This window comes from Vicugna pacos, chromosome 9 (genome assembly GCF_048564905.1).
Source record: "Vicugna pacos chromosome 9, VicPac4, whole genome shotgun sequence".
NCBI lineage: Eukaryota > Metazoa > Chordata > Mammalia > Artiodactyla > Camelidae > Vicugna > Vicugna pacos.
Window position 1 is genome coordinate 57,325,842 of NC_132995.1, and position 15,976 is coordinate 57,341,817.

Genomic DNA, 15,976 nt, shown 5'->3' on the forward strand with positions numbered 1-15,976 from the left:
GAGATCTGATGGAAGAGCATCCCAGGGAGCAGAAACAGCAAGTGCAAAGGCCCTGAGGTGGGAGGCAAAGTCCAGTGAGGATGGAGTGGGCTGAGCTAAGGGGAGAGTGGTGAGAGATGAGGTCAGAGGGGAGTAAGTGGGTCACGCAGGGCCCGTGAGTCAAGGTAAGGATGTTGCAGTTGAAGAGAGAGCTCTTAGAGGGTTCTGAGCAGAGCAGTGGTATTATCTGACCTACGGTTTTACCAGGACCTCCGTGGAGAATGGTGCACATGGGACAAGAGTGGAGGCATTGCAGTGGTCTGAGCAGGAGGTCCAGGAAGGTAGCAGCGGACAAACAAGGAGTGGGATGGATCTCAAAGGCAGTGCTGGTGGGACGTGCTTATGGATTGGATGTAGGGTACAGGATACCACAAAGGTCTAGGGTGGTTCCAGCACAGCTGGATCCCTGAGCTCCAATAATAAAGCCAGGACTCTGTCTTTCTGCAACCCTTGCCTCTGCTGTCTTCTGTGTTGGCTTCATTTTCAGGTGGGCACTTCCACATAGTGATAAGTATGACCCCAGCCCCTGTGACCACTTCAGGAAGCCCTCTCAGAAAAGCAAGGAAGCCTTTGTCTCAAAAGTCTCCATAGGTGTCCTCTCTGGTCTCATTGGTTTGAACAGGGTCATGTGCTCACCCTGAACCAATGAGAATGGCCAGGGGGTGAAATCACATAAGCCATATGTTCCCTTCCTAGGACAGTGGGTAGAGTTAGCTTCCCTTCAGCTCGGGGTGGTGGTGGGGGGAAGGGATGCAGATAATGGAAGGAAAACCAAGAGTGGCTCCAGAGAGAGGGGTGGCTGGGTGTGGCTGGCCACCGCCATGTGCAGTGCCACCAGGGGAGCTTTAGCAAGGGCGTCCAGGGCAAATGGAAGGAGGGAAACATCAAAGATGCAAACTGGTGAAACATTACTGGTGGCAGACGGAGGCCAGAGATCATTCTGGAAGAATTTAGGCAATGATGTTAATAGAAATGGGGGATCCAAAGCATGTTTGCTTGCAAAGGGCTGAGGTGCTGAGTTAGGTTTTGGATGTGTAAGACACATACACGACTAACCACAAGTTAAGGCAGAAGGAAATAGATGTTAAATGAGAGGAGCAAGGGAAACACACAGGGGAAGCTGTCACTGTGGTGCCTGCAGGTCAGAATGGAGAGAGGACAGCAGTCAGGCAGACGATTAGCCCTGGCTCTCAGCAGACCAGGAGTGGCATTTCACTGTCACTGACAACGAGCACTTGGTTATCCGCAGCCACTGCCCCCCCCCCCCCGGTGTGCTGCATCTTCTCAGTCGTTAGCTCCTCCAGCAGTCAGTGCCCCAAGCTGCTAGTAGGTGGCCCGTCTGCCGGCACAGTTTCCCTCTCCATCCTTGCCCCAGACACAGCCTTCTGCTTCTGCAGCGAGACAGCCAGGGGTTGAGAGCAAAGAGTGCTTTGTTTGGCTGCAGATGGAAGACTAGAGAAACCTGAGTGGTTTCAGGGGAGAAGCTGGTGGCAAAGTGGGGATCCAGCCATAATTAAAGCCCCACCCAGCACCTCTCCTAAAGGAGAAGCAAAAGACAACTGGTGCAACTTCTCCCTGCAGAGAAAGGAACCCACTCCCGTTTGTGGAGCAGAAGGGAGAGAATTAAATGAGAATATGCTGCATCAGTTAACGCTTCCCGGGGAAAGATAAGAGGGGCGAAAAATCAGAATTAGATCACACCAACCAAAGCAATTAAGGAGAATAAGATGTGCTTTTACAAATATCAGGGGAAAGGAGATTATGGAGAGGAAATAAGACTTAATAAATGCAGAGGACCATGAAATTAATGATGACCACACATGGCTGAAATATCCAATTCATTCTTTGTTAGCCTTTAACTAGGAAAACAAAGAAAAGAAATCGAGCAATTAAAAAGCAAGGACAACTTAAGAAAAGAGTGGAGAGGCTGCTGGCAGGGAGGAGGTGTCTACCCCTCTGATCCTCAAACTTTGCAGGCAATTTCTTGGGACCTGACACACAGGGCTCACATAACAGCCCCTGCCCAGCGTCTGCACTGGTGAGCGTGGTGCGCTCAGTTTCCTGAGTTTAATGAGTTGATGGAGCTGAGGAAAGAGAGCAGAGTGAGGAGGGAAGGCGGGGAGGAGAGACTCCTAAGCTGTGGTGAGTTTGCAACCATCATAATGGCCCCAAACTAAGATCAGCTAATCGTCAGCGTGGCCCCTCTCCTCCCACTCTTCTCACGCTGCTTCCCTCTCTCCTTCCTCCTCCAGGGTTTACTCTCCAGTGTTTAGTGCCCATTCTTGGCTTTTTTCCTGTGAAGAGCCCACCCATAAGATTGTCCTGTTTCTGAGAAATGGGAGAACGTATGGACAGGCTGGGATGCGCTGAGAAGCAAAAATGGCTTGTCCTTTTTTGCTTAAGTGGGGAGATCAAGTTGATTTCTATAACTTACAACCAAAAGTCCTGATTTACACGGGTAGGTTCTATGACAGACACTGCAGATGCAAGGGTATGAAGACAAGGGCGCTGCTCTAAAGAGATCACAGCCCCATAAGAGAGACATCACACAGACGCAAATCCTTGCAATACAGTGCAGTGAATGTAATCAAGGTGGACGTCTGGAGGAGGCGCCTGGACGGCTCAAAGGAGGAGGAAGCTACTCTGCTCAGGTGGACCAGTGAAGGCTTCTCAAGGTGTCCCATGCTTGCTTCTGACAGGTGACTGCGATTTTGATGAGTGGCAAAGGAGAGCTTTTCAGACAGCAGGAACCCCAAGTGCAGAGGCCAAGAGGCACCAACAGTGTGGGGCATACAGGAGGTAGGTCATTGCCTTTCATTTCTAAATCTTAGCAATATCTACAGCCTCCAGTGGCCTTGTATCTTCTTGTAACTCAAATATTTTTTTCTCGAAAGTGTTTTAGGAGTAGATTGAACTTGTGGCTAAACTCAAATGTTAGGCCACCCTCCCCTCCCTGAACTGCATTACACAGAAGACTGAAATGTAAGGACAGTGCTTAACCAAGCCCAGGCTTCCTGACTTGGTGGCTGCAGAGGTCGGTGAGGGGACTCAAGGGCTGGCGAGTGCCTCCTGTGTCTAGAATAGCTTCCTCCTCTGGTTCCAGTGGAAGGCACTGGGAGCACACAGCACCTCATACACCACCTTCTCCCTCGTTTGTTTGGGGGGGTGCCATGCCGAGCACACAGACACGGCTCCTGCCCTCCCAGAGACTAGAGGCCTGAATCATCACAGAAAGGGAGGGACAGCTGCCAAGGAGGGGAAACTGGAAGGAGGGGCGTGGGTGCTGTGAGCGTGGGCCCCGGGGGTGTGGTCTGGTCAGGACAGTCGGGGAGGCCGCCTTGAGAGAGCATCACTGGGATGGGCAGGACGGGTTAGCCTTTCCTAGGACAAACTAGGTGGGAAAAACAGTGCTGCAAGGCAGAAAGGAGAGCGGCACAGAGACCCATGGTGGGAGGACACGTGGGTGGAAGGAAGGTCGTGTGTCTGGGACTGAAAAAGCCGGGCCTGGGGCTGGTGCTGGAGACCACCAGGTGCCAACTCGGGCAGGGATGAGGCCAAGACCCCTAATCCCATCAACAATGGGAAGCCACTGAGAAGTACAGGTAGCAGGTGACCTGAAGCGTTCCAACGTATGTAAAATCAGCTGGAGGGAGCCACGTGGCGTAGGTTCAGGTTCAGACAACAGAGGAGGGTGGCGCGTGGATTAGTGTGGGGGCGGTGAAGCTGGATGGAGAGGAGACAGGATGTGGTGATGGACTGAATACAGTGGGTGGGGCGGGGATACAGAGAGGAGGGGAAAGCATGTCCGGATGGTCCTAGGTGCCATCAACCAAGATGGGGACCTGAGAAGAGGATAGTGGCCTCGCTCAGCCTCAGCTCCCCTGGCTCTTGTGTGTGGACCTTCCCGAGGACCACTTGGAGGTGCCAGTACTGACACATCTCCCCGGTCAGTCCAGACCTCTGCTTGGATCATCCACAGGCCCCCTGGTGTCCCCAGTGGAGGGAGAGAGGCACAGACAGACAGCAAGACCTTGACGCTCTGGCTGCTACTATCATTCTGTATTGTTTTTGCCAACTTCCGCACCCCCTCTGGTGGGAAGACAAGAGGCTAAGGATCAAGATAAGGACTAAAAAAGGAGCTATCGACTTGGCAAAATAGACTGAGGAGTTACATGATCGATCAATCATACAGTGTTGGAATTGAAAAGAAACGTAGCAAAAAAAGAAAAGAAAGAAAGAATAAAAACACCTCTTCTAGAGCAAATTTGACAGCTGTTAAAACACCCCTTGCTTCAGCATTTCCAATTGCTGGGAGCAAACTGTCTGAACTAGCCGCCAGCTCCATTGTCACAGGGCTCTGATAGCAGGAGATAGGGTTTTCTTGTGTTCCCTCGGAGCAACTTCCACCCATTGGTCTTGGTTCCATTCTCTGGAGGCAGAGCAGGTCAATGTCCCTTTTAAAATGTGATGCCCAGAAGGCGACACAAGACTCCAAATGTGGCCTGATTCAGTTAAAGCCCTGTGGGGAATTTAGAAGGGGGGAAAAATAATAAAGCCACTGAGTTAACCAGCTAAAAAAAAAATGACAGTCATAGAAAGTGCCCATAAGCGGAGCCTTAGAATCATCAACTAAAGGGAGCCTTTGAAAATACCCAGCTGGTCCCTTTCCCTGAAGAGATCACACCATCCCATCCAGAGAAGCTGACCTATTTTTTTTTTGACATCTCTAAAAGCAAGGGTTCCACGGATGTTTATTGCAAGAGGCTTCTTACAAAGCAATCATTGTCAAATATTTTCAAATCAGTGTTTTCTAGAAGACTAATTGTTTTTACATTTGCCTCTCTTGCTGTTATCTCTCCAAACACATAAATTGTCTTGCTAGCGAAGCCACTTATTGTATCATTTTCCGGGAGTGCATGTTCTTCTGCTCCTTCTGCTTCTGTTTTAGTTCTTACTGCATTAATTAACCACACTTCCTCTATTATTTCCCTCTGTTTTGTATGGCATCCATGCTCTTTATCCTTATATTGTTGCATAATGCTTGGTGTGATGGACGTGTTCTCAGAATTGTGTGCAAATCTAATCTTTGTAAATTGAGTCTCTTCAATTAGAAGTGCCTTCTGAATGCATTTCGAGTGTCATTATTTTGAGGCTGTCCGTGGAAGGTGGCCTGGGAGAATAGGGAACTCTGGGCCCTTCGGAGCCAGAAAATGAAACCACCCAGCTCTGGGGCTGCCTTTTACAAGCTGTAGCCTGTAGCCTGACTGGTTACGTCGTCTATACGAGCCTTGTTTTCTAATCTATGAAATGGAGATAATAATGACACCTCAAAATGTTGTTGGAAAGAATAAATAAGCAGAGCAAAATCCCTGCAGCTGAGGGAGGAGATACATCTGCTCCCTTCGAAGTGAAGAATCATTTTTTAAAGTGAATAATCTTAAAAATCTACTTTGCTAGGTCAGATGTTTCTGATCACAGCCTTAGCGCGGGACGCACGTCTGCTGAGTTCGCTCTCTGACTTAGGAGGCTTCTAGCAAACCCCGTCCGGGGGTCTCCCCTGCGGAGCCCACGCTGTTCTGACAGACCTTCTCACCTGGCCCACAGCAGAGGCTGCTCCCTGCGGGGCTCCTGGCTGCTTTGCCAAGTCTGCTTCGACCCAGCGTGCTTGGGTCACATTCCTCTGCCCTGGCTACCATCTACATGTCTCCTTCTAAATATCTTTACCTGCCCTTTTTAAATGTTATTTGGGTCTTTTTGGTTTCCCAAAGCTCTTCCCCAGAAGGGTGGGATTTTGCATTTGCTTGAATCACCCATCTTTCCTACCTGACTTTGAGTTCCTTGAGAGGCCATGGCCACAGTCCACGCACAGTGCACGAATGAGGGGCTAGCGACCCTCCCTGGAAACTCTTTCTGCAGCCTGATACCTGGAGCAAGTCACTTCAACTCTCCACTTGTTATCTGTGAAATGAGGAAATACCATAATGTCAGTGGTTTTCAGGCTGGAGTTCCTAGTCTTTAGGGAACCACAGTGGGAGAAATAGAGAAAAGGAGAAAATTACTCTGAATGTTTTGAAGAGTTCGAAAGAAAGTGTACGTTTACCCAGTTAAGGCTGCACTGGTTCGTGTAAACACTGTCCCTTGATCTGATACCAGTTCTGTCTGGTGTCACAGGTACAATCACATTGCTCAGCGTGTGCATCAGTCAGGATTCTTGGTTGTGAAGAACAGAAACCAAGTCTGATTGACTAGAGCAAAAAATAACTGCCCTGGAAATTTGTCGGCTGGCTCTAGACAAAACAGAAAGGCAGGAGGACCAGGCTATGGAAGCGGGCAGTAACCAGAGAAAGCTGGGCGATGAGATGCTCAGCTAAGTTCCCATCAAAGGAGCAGCCTGGTGGGGGTGCCACTGGACACCAGACGCTGACCTGCTGGAACCACCCCTCTACGGCACAGGATCTGTTGCCCAGTGGGGTGACTGCCAAACTATGGTGGCTGCTTTGTATCACTCAGTGCAGATGCAAAGTCTCAGGTGAGAGGATCCAGTTAGCTAACCTTAAACTTTCCGTGTCCAGCTGCTGGAGGACAGGGGTACTTGCTAGATACCTGCCAGTATTAGGTCTTGAGAGACTCTATTCTATTAGGAGAATTTCCCAAATATAGAAAGAGGACAGCCCCCGAAACAGCAAATGTCCTTTATGGTTGGTAAATGTCATGATGAGTAAACCACTTAGGACTTAATCAATGGGGAAATTTTTTATTTTGAAACATAGGAGCCATAAAAAAAGAAAATAATGAATTGGTTTGATGACTTTAAAAAAAAAAATTTGACCAGAGTAGATGTCTAATGTTACTTTCAAGCTTAGGTGCCCCCTGCAGGCAAGATAGAGAAATAAGAACTGAACTGATTTTTCTCAAACTGTTTCAGCAAACACAATTGTCCCTCAGATCTGAGGGGGATTGGTTCAAGGACCCCCTATGGATACCAAAATCTATGGAGACTCTAATTCCTTATTTTATAAAATGGTGTAGTATTTGCATATAGCCTACACACATCTTCCTTTCCACATACTTATAGATTTCTTATATAATACTTCCAGATTGCTTATAATACCCAATACAGTGTAAATGCTATGTAAATAGTTGTAAATACAGTGTAGATGCTAAGTAGTTGGCAGTGCAAGTTTTGCTTTTTGGGACTTTCTGTAATTTTTTTTAAAAATAATTTTGATCCAAGTTTGGTTGAATTCATAGATACAGGACCTGTGGATATAGAGGGCTGACTGTATATGCCATTAAAACCTAGATTTTTTTTAGAATTAATCGCTGCTCAGGAATAATTAGCCATAGCTGATATTAGGTTCTGCTACATATAAGAGAAGACAAGAGGAATACGGAGTTTTCTTTTACATTAAAAAAATCTGCTGGGGGAGGGTATAGCTCAGTGGTAGAATACTTGCTTAGCATGTACGAGGTCCTGGGTTCAATCCCCAGTACCTCCATTAAAATAATTAATAAATAAATAAATAAATAAATAAATAAATAAATAAATAAATAAATAAAAACTTAATTATCTGCCCCCAAAATACAAAAATAAAAAAAGAAATGAAAAAAAAAGAAATCTGGAGGTAGGCAGTCCCAGGGTGGTATGGTGGCTTTAGTTCATGAACCCATGCCTCTTTCATTTTTACTCTGCCATCCTGAGTAGTTCAGTGCATTTATCCACAAGGACACCTCCTCAGGGTTGCTGGAGCTCCAGCCATTATGTCTACTTCCAGACAGGAAGTAGGAGGAATAGTGAAGGGACAAAAGGCAAAAGAGTGCATATAAACTGTCTGCCCATCTTAAGACTTCCTGAAAGTTGCAGTTAACAATATCTGCTTGCATCTTATTGACCACATCTAATTTCAGGACAGCCTAAGATGTATATGATCTTTTAGCTGATCACATAGCCACCCAACTATCAAGTGGGCGACTAGCAGCCTTTGCCTCCCCAAGAAACTCTCAAGATGACCAGAGGCAGTCAGAGGTCTAATCTGATGGCTGTTGGCTCTCTTGCCGCAGTTAACTTTATGGGTATCACTTAAGGCCAAGGAAGCCTCAGGGGAAGAGACCAGCACAGATGCCTTAGGAGTGTCTTTCTGAAACACCTGGAAATTGGTTATGGGTCCTTCCAGGATCTTCCTAGAGAATAACAAAAACAGTGAACATTTGTGGAGTGTTTACCTTCTGCCAGGTACTGCGCGATGAACTTCATCTTCACCATCTCACCTCATCCTCACAGCCTCTCCATGAGGTAAGGCAAAATTGTGCCCGGCCTGCAAAGAAGGAAACCACGGATTAGCTGGCAATAAATATCTTGCTTGATCACAGTTAGTATGTGGAAAGCCGGGGTCAAAACCTGGGGCTGTCTGACTCTGGGTGTGCTTCCATTTCACCCTGCTCTTTTAAAAGATTGCAAAGCTCCCAGCTGCTGCAAAGTCAGATTCTTAAGAACACATTTGCATCGTTTCTCGGTTGCTGCCTTAATTACACATAATAAAGGTATTTAGTTATAGAAGAAAAGCTGATGAGCCTGTACTGTAATAAAAAGCTCTTGCCAAGAGCTGTTTCCTTTGTCAGGAGAGAACTTGCTCAAAGACAGTGGGAAGCCGTGATTCATTCTTATGCCGCAGTGTTACTACGAGAAATTCGGTTCATCGGGAGTGGCTGTCACAGAACTGTAAGCTGAGACAGGCGTGCTGCAACCGCCACCAATGCCCGGACTGGGAAGTTGCGACAAGAGAAGACCAGCGCCGTCTGTGGCAGATTTATCAGGGTCCACACACTTTGTGGGCCGACTGCCTGTTTTTGTAAATAAAGCTTTAATGGGACAGAGTCAGGTTCATGCGCTTGCAGCTGATTTACAGCTGCATCCACACGACAGCAGCGTCCAGAGTAGGGGAAGTTGCCACAGACAGCACCTGGCGTGTGAATCCTAAAATACTCTCTGACCCTTTACCAGCCCTGGCTTAGAAGGCGGGAGTTTGGATAGATCAGAGGACTCAGTCCTACCCTGTTTGTGTCTCTCTCTGGGAGGGTGTGCACTGACCCTGCCCTCTGACCCCGTCCAGGGCACCGTCACCTTGCCCCTACGTGACTGCTCCAGCCTACTTCCTGCCTTCCTGTGTCCCCGCTGCCCCTGCAGTCTGCTCTCCACACTGCAGCCAGAGCGCTCCTTTGAAACATAAGCCTTTTCTTGTCACTGCCTCCCTCCAAGCCCTCAGAGGGTTTCCACTTCATGGAGTCAAGCCCAAGGTCCCTAGAGTGACTTGCAGGACCCCCCATCATCTGTCCACTGCCCTCCAAGTTCCTCTCTGAGCTGTCTGCTCCGCTGGCTCCCTCTGCCCGCTCTGTCCCAGCCACACCAGTCTCCTTACCTGCCTTGAACTGCCAAGAACCATCTCCACTCACAGCCACGGATGGGGAGCCAGCCCCAGAATGACTGTCTACATCTATGCTTCATGGCTGGGAGGCAGCAGCCCAAGTAGACCCTTGGCATTGCAGGGTGGCCTCGAGACTGGTTCTCACTGATGGAACGTAACAGGAAGTGGCCCTGTCACTTCCACCAGGGGTGCAGGTCTTAAGAACTGTCTGTACCTTCTCCACTCCCCATCCACCCCTTGCTGGGGAGGGCCTCAAGACCGTTGGAAACAGGAAAGCCACAAGCTAGAAGGCCGCTGAGTCTCTGGACCCAAATGAAGACTGCCCATCACCAGCAGCATAACATTGGACTGAAACATGAGTAAGAAAACATTCGTTGTGCTACACTTTTATTGTAGAGTTTTCGGGTTTGTTTGTCATGACAGTGTGACCTTGACTAACTCGAGGTCTTTGCACTTGCTGTTCCCTCTGCCTGGAAGGCTCTTCCCCAAATATCTGCATGGCTTTCGACTGCTTTCAGATCTCTGTTCAACTGCCATCTTATCCAAGAGGCTTTCCCAGATGATCCTAAAGGGAAGAGCAACTCACCTGCCACCCAGCACTCTCCACCCTGTGCTGTTTTGTTTTGCTCAACACCCACCGTCACCTGACAGAGTCTCTGTTTAGCTTGCTGTTCAGTGTGTGAGCTGTGTGCCATCTTCCTCACTCCACTAGGATGTGAGCCCCCACATGCCCTGTGGCTTAGCACAGTGCTTGCCACAGCACAGAGGCCCAGTAAATGTTTGATGAGTGAACAAATGACAGACCAACCATCTCAAGGACTGTCTTCCTGACTAAATACACAAGGATTGATGGGGAAAAGAATAAGGAGCAGATGGTGGGGTAGGGGGAAGAGAGGCTGATATGGTAGGATGATTCCCTTTGCAATTTTTAATATAAGTAAAGTGGTATTTGATGTCAGAGACAATGACCACAGCAGGCACGTGGAGCCCTGCCCCCACAGGGGTGTGGGGCACGGGCGTAACACACCATGAGGGCTGCTCTGTCACAGGGATGGGCATCAAATTTAGCCTGGGGGTCAGGGGAAGCTTGCCAAGGGAGGCAACACCTAGAAGGAACAGGCTGTGAGAAGAAGCCAGAAGAGGATTTCCGAGCATACGGGAGGCCAGGAGACGTGCCACAGCCTGGAGGGTTTGAGGAGCCCTGAACCATCTGATGCGGGCGTGAACTCAGGGACGGGCAGGGAGTGGAGGTAGGGGAGGGCCGAAAGGCCTGTGGGGCCAGATCATGAACAGACTTGCTTGTTATGCTAAGCAGCTTGAACTGCATCTTGAAAGCGACGGGAAGCAGGCAAGAGAGGGCTAAGCCTGAGAATGGCATAATCAGAGGTGTGTTTTATAAGGCTCTTTCTAGCAGCCACCTATAAAATGGGATTGGCAAGGGCGTGAGATTAGAGACCAGGTGAGGCAAATATGCGGAGATGTCCCGGGGTGGTCCAGGATCCCAGTGCCTCGCTGCTGCTGCAAGACAATACAGACCACATGGCCTCGCTCTAGCCAGTGGGAGCCTGGGAAGCTGCTTCCACTTTTCTTCCTCCCTGTGCCAGGTGAGGGGGGTGGGTACCATCTGGGCTCTAGGAAAAGGCCGTGGTTTCCAGCAGTGGCATCTCTGAATCCTTGTTGAGCTCTGCACTCTACCTTCCCTCATTATCCAGCAGTGACCCTGTTGGGATGGCTGACCCTGATGAATTACTGCCACAGACCATTGCCCATGAATAGGCCAAGGGCACTGGGGTCCAGCTGAAGGGAGGATATTTGGGAGGCCCCGGGATTTCAGGTCTGCCATGTTAGAACATAAGTGTTTAGGGCCTTGGCATCTGAGGTGTCCAGAGGGGAGATACTTAGACCATATAACTGCATTTCAGATGAGTGGAGTTGGCCTTCTCCAGTTAGGAGAGGCTGAGGAAGACAAGGAGAGGTCAGCAAGCGGTAGCAGGAGAGCTTCTGAGACTCTTGGTTTGCTCCCAGGCACTTGGTAGCTTCCACGCGGCAGCATCCACACAGCAGCAGAACTCAATTTGTGCATTTCCATCACCTCCTGAGCTCACCCACCCGTGGAGCACTTGCTGAGGATTGCGGGTGCAATGGGGACTGGAAGGATGGTGGATGGGGTCTCCAGGGTGTGCAGATAATTCTTGGAGCTGAGCAGTGAGTGAACCACAGGGGTCACAGCTTCCAGCAATGACTCTTGAAAGGAAGGCGAGGGTCAAGTCAGCCTTATGTCTCACCTGGTTTGTGCTGTGAGAGAACATTCTGCATCTGAGGAGCTTGGAAAAGTCACAAGGCTGGAGTGAGCAGCACAGGCAGTGGGTGTGAGAGTGAGGTCGGAAGCCGAGGATGCCATGTAGAATGTTTGACAAGTGCCTGAAACAGGGTCTTACTGCCCAGGACTGGCTTTCACAGCTCTCTGTGGCCCTCGTTATGTATGGGTGGCTCGGGGCATTGAGTCAGATGCTCAGAAGGGCCAGCAAGCCATGCAGCTGGGGTGACTGGTCTCCATCCAAAAGGGGAGCCGCCCATCATCTCCAGCCATTTGTTGCCATGGGGCCCTGGGGACCAGCGTCATCAGATCTTCTGATTCTTTAAGAAAAAGGCAAGATCCAGATTCTTATCGGATATCTCTTCTATTAGTCACTTTTTCTAGGTTAGGCTGTAGTAACAAACAGCCCCAAAACATCAGTGGCTCGTACCAGTAAAGGTTCATTTCTGTTCCTATTACATATCAGCAATGGGAGCTTTGCTCTGCGTGTCTTCTTGTTCAAGGATCCAGGCTGAAGAGCAGACCCTATCCTAGATGTGCTCCCAGGTGGCCGAGGGAGCTTCGGCTCACACCCTATCCACCACGGCAAGGCCCCCAGCCAAGCCTGAGCAACTGGGGAGGAGGGCGAATGCCCACCCGCCCCCACCTCCCACAGGAAGACACAGCCGTTCACACGGCCACTGGTGGGAGGGCAGAGGACAACTGGGGCAAGGATACCATTGGTCACACTCCCTCTTTTTAAAGGTGGGCAACTGCACCAAAAGGGTCATAAAAGCTGGGTGGAGCCAAACAAACACAGGGAACCACAGGCCGTGAATTTACAACTTTTCATTTATAGGGTCAGAGATGGAGTGCACAGTCGTGCTCTCTTCCTGAACCACAGGCACCGGCTCAGAATCCTGTGAGCTTAGTAGTCCTCTCAAAAAGAGAAAAATGCTTACTATGCCTTCACATTATGGGTGACTCTGTACTGGCTCCTCGCAATCACTACTTCCTTTTATAGGTGCTCGTAAATTCCCTGTAAACAATTCTTTTCATAAGTTTTACCCAGGATCCAGGTTGCTTACCATTTGTGGTTTTCAGAACTCACCGTCATCTATTTTTTGCATTCAGCACGTATGTTACCAGTCTTGTTCTCCCCAGAACTCAGCCGTGACATTTGCAAGATCTTTTGGCACCCAAGGGTTAAATAGTTTCTGGCCAAGAAAGTGGACTCCACTTCCAACAGTAGGAAGCTCTCCCGCATTCTCTTTGTTATTTCTTTGTAATAGGTGTGTCCTGGCTGAAGCCAAGACCTTCCATTTTCTTTGTAAATCGTATGGGTAGGATCTGTGGAAGTTGCCATTCACACCTGCATCCATCTTTGTCCGGAAGAAGATAATGAGTTGACTCCATCTGGATGGTACATCCTTGGGTCACACTTTGTGGGTCACTTTGTTACATACCCATGTAAGCCAGGCCCCAGTGTGTGCTCTTTGGATTAAAGTCGTCATTAATCTGGATGTGATTTTAGGTTTGGATGATTAATGTTTTGTCTTAGTAGTGTATGTTTTGGTCTATGACTGAGCCTGAGCTAAGTCACTGTGACCTTGCTTTCAGAGAAGGGGAGAAATATTTCTTAACGCTGTATGAAAGTAGGTGAATTACAGTATTTGATTATTCTTGCAGAGTTGAGAGTAGATTTTCCCTGAGCAATTGTTTGTCGGGCTGAGACCCAGAGGACTGCAAGGGCCGTTCAGGTGGAGTATTGACCTCTCCTAAAAGAAGCTATGAAAGAGAACCAAGGATGCTCAGAGCAGTGGAACCGGGGTGGACCGTTCCTGTCCTTCATGTGATGTCACTGGAAACTGATGGCCCCAGAGCCTCTTAGACTATCACGTACTGATGGGACCATCCTACTGGTCACTGCAGGATAAGATTGCAGGCCTGGCATGGGAGCTGGGTTTTCCAGGGGAAGGCATATGCCATCACCAATCAGAGAGAAGAGCAGATGCTGGAGCAGGAAATGAGCACAGGGAGGCTGGCCCTTTCTGGGCCTTGGTGGGGTTGGGCTGGAGTCCTGTGCTGGCTCCTGGGAGCCCTGTAGGGAGACAGTGCAGCTTGTCTGTGGAACACAGAGCCTGGCCAAGGGGTGGCACCAAGCCGTGTGTCCAAAGGCCATGTCCACCCTGGTGTGGGGCTGCCCCTGCTGGGAGAAAGGCGCTCCTTTTTCTTCATACAGAGCTACTACCTACTGACCAGTGGGCCCACAGGGCTGTGCCCACCAATTGGGATCTCCTTCTAATGTATCCACCCACCTTAGGGGAGGGCAGAGGGGTCACATTTTTTCTGTGTCATCAGCCCAGTGAACCCTTTACTTTCTATGAAGGCATCTTCTGCATACAAAGGGATGGCCTGCTCAAGGCGGGTACTTTTATTGTAGTTTATACAAAAGCATTCCTAAATCTGGGCCTGAGAACCCGGAAATTAGCACTATCTTTTCACTCTTGGTAGTTACCCTCGCCTTGTTCTTTTAGTTTTTTGGAATGTGCCGTAAAGCCTCGCTGAGAGTTAGAGATTTAATGAGTTCCAGCTCTACGTCAGGAACTGATCTGGACTCTGGGGATGCCTAAGTGAGAAAAGCAGAACAGACAGACTCCCTGCCCGTGTGCAGCTTGTGTTCCAGAGGGAGAATTGTGTGGGCTCAGTTGTGCTCGGGAGATTGAGGAAAGGCTGTGTCTTCCCTCTGATGCTCTGGTGGGAGGGCAGAGTGGGGCCCGGGGGCCCTCACCCCGAGGCTTGCCTGGTGGTAGCCTCGGTAGAACTGGCTGGCGAGAGCCCTCAGGGGGCCCGTCTCTCGAGTATCATTAGCAGCAGGCAGAGATTTGGCAGGGAGTACAAACACTCAGAGCCTGGCACCCTGGGCATCTCAGAAATAGCTGAGGTACACCGTGAGAGGGCTAAATCCTGCAGGAGCATCCAGGTACAGAGCGGGTATGTGAATCTGCTCATAGATTTCCGTGTGGCTTCCTGCCCACTCAACGGCGTTAATTCTGCCTTTGCCAGTCTGAGCATCAGTCCTCCTAGCTGAGAATCTGGAAGGAAAGAACGAGTTGGGGGTTCTGCTATCTTACTATCATCTGTCAGCAGATTACAAGTCCCACTTAGCCTCCCTTTCCTCTTGAGCTCTCTGCTCGCTGAGAGTCTCTGCTGCCAGAGACCTCACCACCCTTCTCCGGACATTTCTAAAATCTGCTTTCGCAGCAGGTTCAGGGGCTTCGTCTGGCTGGGCCCTGGATGTCACTAGCTTATGAAGTTCAGGGAGCCGTTCTTCTCCTTTCTTTCCTGAAATTATGAAAGATGAAACTGTCAGCAGCTCGAGGAGACCGTATAAGACACCCTGGCCTAGCGGAGTGAGGTTCCTCACTGTCCCACCACCCCCACCCCATCTTGCTCTCTGCCGCCAGAAGGCCAGCTCCTGCCGTGGGGCTTTGAGGGCAGCACCACTACACGTGGGCAAACAGGCGTGAGAGCGCAGCTCAGCCGAGCAGGTACCAGGTGGAAATCCACGTGAGCCTTTGTGTCCTGCAGCCACGCGACCACTGGCCTCCTCCGCAGCCCGGCTGACCCGCTTCTGGCTTCCGCCCCTGGCTCCTCCCTCTACCTGTGTCTGACTCTCATGACTCTCTCTCTAGATTTGACTCACTCGTGTCACATGGCTTCTGCCCTTCAACTGACCTTGAGCCTGGATTTGTCTGTTCTTGAGTCGGTTCATTTTGTATCTAGTGTAGCTCCTGCTCCCGTGTGCCTGTGCCTGGCTGCTTCCTGGCTGGGCTGGCTGTACTCTCAAACCCTTGATCCTTGCTTCCAGGAGCTAGCTGTGCCCCCGGCCCCAGCCCAGCACGCAGACTGTGATGCTCCTTAGAAGCGTGTCATCCGTTTCTTACATCTGGTTTCACAACCAGAGCACATGCCACTATCACGTTCCCGTCCCTCTCCTCTCTTCGCTCTACTCTCTCTACCCTCGTGGCGTATGGATATCCAGGCAGGTGCACTCACACCTGTGTGACACTCGCTCACTTTTTACTCCCTTTCCTACCAAAAGAGGAAAGAACTCTCCATTGCTGCCACCCCTTCCCATCCCCCAAGGCTAATGAAACCAGCGCAGGCACATTTGTCTTCCTGAGCTGAGTCTCAAGGTCATCTTTCGCAGAATCTA

General features: G+C 49.8%; 2 long non-coding RNA genes across 3 annotated transcripts in view; one reads left to right on the forward strand and one right to left on the reverse strand.

Annotated features, from left to right (window-relative positions):
• Window positions 1-15,976, forward strand: part of LOC140698239 (uncharacterized) — a 102,563-nt gene that overhangs the window by 69,148 nt on the left and 17,439 nt on the right. Inside the window, exon 4 of the long non-coding RNA XR_012075875.1 lies at window positions 2,739-2,838. This is a non-coding gene — a long non-coding RNA (uncharacterized lncRNA). The remainder of the gene's footprint in view (window positions 1-2,738; window positions 2,839-15,976) is intronic.
• Window positions 4,143-8,548, reverse strand: LOC140698509 (uncharacterized). Of its 2 annotated transcripts, XR_012076318.1 has the most exons (4): window positions 8,438-8,548; window positions 8,263-8,354; window positions 5,863-5,997; window positions 4,143-4,558 (listed from the first exon to the last, which is right to left on the reverse strand). It is a non-coding gene; the product is annotated as an uncharacterized lncRNA (long non-coding RNA). The 2 variants fall into 2 exon arrangements; XR_012076317.1 differs by having other exon boundaries at window positions 8,263-8,486.